The sequence below is a fragment of the Sceloporus occidentalis genome, unplaced genomic scaffold (assembly GCF_023333645.1).
Source record: "Sceloporus occidentalis isolate IW3139 unplaced genomic scaffold, rSceOcc1.0.p SCAF_2, whole genome shotgun sequence".
NCBI lineage: Eukaryota > Metazoa > Chordata > Lepidosauria > Squamata > Phrynosomatidae > Sceloporus > Sceloporus occidentalis.
In genome coordinates this window covers 126,244,661-126,250,660 of record NW_028316982.1, presented here as the reverse complement: position 1 = coordinate 126,250,660, position 6,000 = coordinate 126,244,661, and the positions used below count along the sequence as shown (strand labels likewise).

The window sequence follows — 6,000 nt, the reverse complement described above, 5'->3', positions numbered from 1 at the left end:
TTGCTTTAATGTTTGTAATGTTATAAAACAGCATTAAAATAATTAACAAACAAAACAGGCACAGTCAAACATAGCTGGGTAAACAACTTGCTGATCCAGTACCCATCTAAATCTTTATTGCACCATGCAAAGTGAAGTTCAGTTCTGGAGTGCCTTTTTGATGGACTGTTCTTTCTGTTGGCTTCCGAACAGAGGCAAGGCTCTGCGTCAAAGAATGTAGCATGCAATGCATCTGTTCAGCCCAATGATGAAATGTGCTATTTCTGAAATAACACAAGGAATACAATCATGTTTGAGACACATGGGCACATTCTTGTATTATTATTTTTAATGATGACTTTCACACAAATCCTTTTCACTCACCACTGATGGCATGAAAATGCAGTGGTTTATAGTTTGAATCACTCTTGAGGGCTGGCCAATCACAGATTACATTCTATCACTCAGTCATGTTTGTAGCATTGCCAGAGGCAAAGCTGTATGTAAAAATAGCTTATGAGTGCCTGTCTGTTACCTGACACTGCATGGTTATTCCAATACGTATGTTTGCCTCTTCTCCACCATGTTCTACACTAGGCTTCTCCTTACCTAAGATATATATGTTGTTTTACTGTCTTTGGCTTTCTGTCTCTATTCATATCACCTATTTTGGAAGGTTATGGAAGCAAAGACAGATCCTTCAACTTTCAAAAGCACCATTCTAATTCACATCAAAAAGACGAGTCTATTGAGGATATGACACAGGGTTAGTGATAAGCAGGCTGGTGTTAAATTTAATATTCTGTAACTTTGTCTCAGCTAAGGACAGCACTGTGACCATCCATCCACTGAAAAACTTGGATATAAAAGGTAAGTTATAAGAAATATTTTCCTTCTTCAGTTAGCATAAAAAATGGTATAATTGTGTATAAATATACTAAAGTTATAATATTAAAATATTAAATAAACATTACAGGTATAAATAAATCTTACAGTTATAGCAATTATTAAAGATAAAATACTTGGGAGTGTCATTGAGCTCTGAGGGACTTATTTCTTAGTAAACCTCTCTAGGACTGAATTATTTGATTAATTGTTCTTTATTTCATTTTCAAAATATATAAAAACATACAGACATACAAGCAAGCAAATAAGTAAGCACATACAAACATTAATACTTCCTGTCCGTGCTTGTTTAAACTACCATTTGCTAATAGACTTCACCTTTCACTAATTCCCAAAGTAAAAAATAGATACCTTCCTTATTCTATATCTTGGTGTTTTTTACTCTAAATCAAGAAACTCTGTTGTATTTATCCCTTCTATTTCCTTTTCCAATAAGGGCTAACATTTAAAAAAAAACCGTCAAAGGAAATGACAATCTGTCCCCAAAATTGCAGGATTATCTTTTTTCCCAAAATTTTTACATATAAAATTAAAATTAAAATTCTGCACTCTTTTATGCTAATCTAGAAAATCTTTCAGTTTACCTCAGTCTCCTTCAAATTTTTCTTTTAGAGTATCTCTAAGTAACATCATTAGTTTATCATTAACCATATATTCTGTCAGTTTTTCTTTCCATTCTCTTAACCCTGGGATGTCTGTTTCTTTCCATTTTTTGCAAGAATAACTCTGGCTGCTGAGATCATATAGAACACTAATTTCCCATAACTTCTTTCCACTTTTTCCTCCACTATACCTAGAATAAATGTCTTGGGAATCATTTTTATTTTTATTTGTAAAATTTCATTTGTACTACCACAGATCAAACCTCCAGTATTTTCGTACCTTTTCACATGTCCACCACATGTGGAACATGGAACCTTTCTCCTAGGACTGAGTTATTCAATGTAGTTGCTAAAATGTGAAAAACAATTGTAATCTTTCATAAAATGGGGTTGGAGAATGCATTGTTTGATATGAAAATTTCAAAAACATTTTCTGGATGAAATGTAGTGTAATGTTAGTTAAATAGTCTTACATCCTACAAACTGAATTGTTTTGTTATTCCCAGTTGTAATATGCAGATACATGAGCAATTCAGCTAAAACTGGAAAATTCTATCCTATTTGTATTCATCAAAAGGACATAAAGATTTATTTATTTGGGCCAGATACATATTTTGCTTCTTTGCCTTTACAAAGATATAAATAAAAAGATTGAAAAATATTATGAAAGAGAATAAGAATGGCTGTGCTGCATCAGACTAAAGACCTAATCAGTCCAACATTTTATTCATAAAGATACCTATGGGAAGACTATAAGCAAGACAGTTCCCTGGTAACTGTTTTACAAAGACATAATGCTTCTGGTACTGAAAGTAGTACATAGTCCTTTTAAAAATATCTATAGGCAAGTTTCAGATTCCAACAACATTTTGTTGCTATTGTGTGCCTTCAAGTAGTTTCTGACTTACGGTGACCCTAAGGCGGACCAATCACAGGGTTTTCTTGGCAAGATTTATTCAGAGAGGGTTTGCCATTGGCTTCCTCTGAGGCTAAGACTTACCCAAGGTCATCCAGTGGGTTTCATGGCCGAGCATGGCCAGAGTTGTAGTCCAGACAACTGAATCCCACTGGCTCTGTATCCAGTAGCATTGTTAAGGGTAATTGCACAAAAAGTGTCCTGAAAGGGTTCTAATGACATTCATGATATTCAGGGAAATCTAATAAATGCCATTCAGTCTCTTTCCAAACATTAGCTTAGCCTATCTTATCCAAAAGATAATTTTAAGGGCTGTGAATTCCTCTGAGGTGCAGATTCAGTGACCATGGCAATGTGGGATCTACAGTGATGCTTTGGAAGAGAGAGGTTATCAGAAAGGGATGGAACCTACTAGATCAAGAGGGAAAGTCTGGTGGTATCTGATGGCCCAGTGTGGAACCTAATTAACAAGTGTGGGAGGTAATACTGATCAACATGTCATCAAACTAAGCAGAAAATAGATTTTCTACTTTTCTCTATTTCTTCCAGGAATCCTCAAGAAGAGGATCATACTTGGAATAGCATATCAAATAGTGAGCTCTAGTTATCAAATAATGAGGCCTAGTGTAGCTCTTGTTGTCTGTTACAGTTGGTACATCTCTGTATCTTGTATATTGAGGCTGGAACTAAGGATGACTTTAATTTTAGACACTGTACCCTTTCTTCATGTGAACTGATCTCAGAGGTCACCCAACAAAGCAACTTTAAGACTTCATTTCTTTTCCTTTCTCTCACTTCTGCTTCATGACTGCCAATGTAGCCTCTAGACTGTATAGGAGCTACTACCTGTTGTCTTCACTGTCACATTCCCTATAACAGTACCATCAGAAATCCCAATATGCTTCAACATACTACTAGGCTACTCCCTAAAATAATGAAATTGAGGGATATTCCAATGTGGGGGGGAAAACCTTCCAAAAACAAACTACAACACCTACCCCTCACAAAGGATCAATGAAAAAATAATCTCTTATTTCCCCCTAGGTTCTGACAGCCAGAGATCACAGAATCATAGAGCTGGAAGAGACCACAAGGGTCATCTAGTTCAACCCCCTGCCATGAAGGAAATCACAGTCAAAGCACCTCTGACATATGGCTATCCAGCTTCTGTTTAGAAACCTCCAAAAAATGAGACTCTTCTACATATTGAGCCAGCACAGTCCACTGTCAAACAGCTCTTTGTCTCTGAATATGGTGATTCCTTGCTTTTATTCACCTTTGGAATTAGTTGTCATACTAAAAGAAGTAGACCAGAAAAAAGTATTATCTATTAAAATTGATTAAGCCAGTGATGTCCAAACTCTGGCCCTCCAGGTGTTTTGGACTTCAGCTCCCAGAATCCAAAACCATTGGCCAAGGTGGCTGAGGCTTCTGGGAGCTGAAGTCCAAAACAACTGGAGGACCAGAGTTTGGACATTGCTGGATTAAGCACATATGTACTCCTGTACATACAAGTAAAAATACATTCAGAAAGTCTTCTTTCTTATTTATACTAAAGATCTGCAAAACTTATATAACTCTACTACTGCTCATATTTGCCATAAATCTAGATCTACAACCTGTGAACAATTAATTAGCAATATTCTTACTGAGGGAGACAAAAGTCTGAATATTAGCGCAATGACTGAGAAATAAATAGTTGACTCCTTAAAGCATGAACCAGTATTTCAACAAACTAAACATAACATTATGTATTCCACCTCCCAACTCTAAGCTATTAGTGACATCACCTTTGATTTTGTCTCTTTCTGTTAACTACAGACAAGTGAAAGAATGATGAAAGAGATGCTTAGGCTACAGGCAGAATTGTGAATGGGTGAAAGGCCCTTGTTGTTCTGTCCCTTCATATGGCAACTGTAAGGTGAACCTATCACAGCGTTGTCTCAGCAAGATTATTCAGAGAAGATTTGTCTTTGCCTTCCTCTGAGACTGAGACAGTCACCTAGTGGGTTTCCATAACTTGATGTGGATTCAGACTCTGAACACTCAAATTGCTATAGCATCCTGGTTCTATGAAAGGTTCAACTAGGCTTCAAAACATAGCTAGATCAGCATTTGTAGGCAAGGCAAAGCCTCAAAATAATTTGTTGATGGCAGAGGAGGCCCTTAGTATCTGCTGGGGTTTAATTCTAGGACACTCTAACTCCCACTGTGGATACCAAAATCCATGAATGGTCAAATCCCATTATATATAATGGTGTCCCTTATATAAAATGGCAAATTCAAGGTTTTACTCTTTGGATTAAAAATATACATATTTTAAAATTCTGAGTGTTTCATAGAATCATAGAGTTGGGAGAGTTGCAAGGGCCATCAAGTCTAACCCATTGCTATGCAAGAAGACAAAATCAAACCACTCTTGACAGATGGTCATCCAGCCTCCATTTAAAAAACCCCAAAGAAGGAGATTCTACCACTCTCTGTCAAACAGCTCTTACTGTCAGGAAGTTCTTTCTAATGTTGAGGTCAAATCTCTTTTCCTGTAGTTTGTGTCCATTTCTCTGTGTCCTGGCTACGGTGACACATGCCTTGATTACATCCCATTTGGACTACTGTAACAAACTCTATGTGGGGCTGCTTTTGGAAACTTTTCAGAAATTTCAATGGGTCCAGCATGATGACTGGGCCAGTTACAGGAAGCATATAACTCCCTTGTTAAAACTGCTTCACTGCTACTGGTTCACTTCTGGGCACAATTTAAAATGCTGGTCATGACCTATAAAGCCCTATATGGCTTAGGTCCAGACTATTTAAGAGATCATATCTCCTCATATGAACCTGCTAGACCCCACAGAAAGCTTTCTCTTGGTTCCACCACCATCACAGGCTCACTTGGTGAGGACACGAGAGAGAGCTTTTTCAGTTGCTGGTCCCATCCTCTAGAACTGCCTTCAATGGTAGGCTAGGCTGGCCTTCTCAGTGCTGGCCTTTCACCAGAAAGCAAAAATGTTTTTATTTAGGCAGGCTTTTTAACATAATAATTGTAACAGGATGATTTTATATGGTGTGTGTGTTTTAGTTATATTTTAATTTTTGTATGTTTTTAATGATAATTTTATATTGTTTTAATTAGATGATTTTAACTGTTTTTTACTGTAACTTTTTAAAGGTGTTTTTATTTTCTGAGCTGCATGGGAGAAAGGCAGCATAAAAATGAAATAAATAAATAAATAAATAAATAAATAAATAAATAAATAAATACAATAGTCTCTAGAGCAGCAGAAAACAGCTTGCTCCATCCTCAATATAACACCCCTTCAAATATTTAAACAGGGCTATCATGTCACCTCTTAACCTTCCCTTCCTCAGATTACCTACACGGTTCCCAAAGCTATTTCTCAGAGAGCATGGTTTTCAGACTTTTCACTATTTTGCTCGTCCTAAGTTGGGCATACACCAATTTGTTGATATCCCTCTTGAATTGTGGTGCTCAAAACTGGACACAGTATTTGAGGTGAGGTCTGAGCAAAGCAGAATAGAGTGGCACTAAAGTATTACCTCCCTTGATCTAGACCTATACTTCAATGGCTTTTTAAA

General features: G+C 36.7%; 1 protein-coding gene across 6 annotated transcripts in view; it reads left to right on the top strand.

Annotated features, from left to right (window-relative positions):
- The first annotated feature begins 573 nt into the window (after positions 1-573).
- Positions 574-6,000, top strand: part of CUNH10orf71 (chromosome unknown C10orf71 homolog) — a 58,824-nt gene continuing 53,397 nt past the window's right edge. For 4 of the 6 annotated variants that reach the window (XM_089510902.1, XM_089510897.1, XM_089510898.1 and 1 more), the window contains exon 1: positions 574-849. The gene's annotated coding sequence lies outside the window, so the exon portion shown is untranslated. Of the gene's footprint in view, positions 850-2,952; positions 2,997-6,000 lie in introns of all 6 variants that reach the window. The other 2 variants (XM_089510900.1, XM_089510901.1) reach the window with 1 other exon arrangement.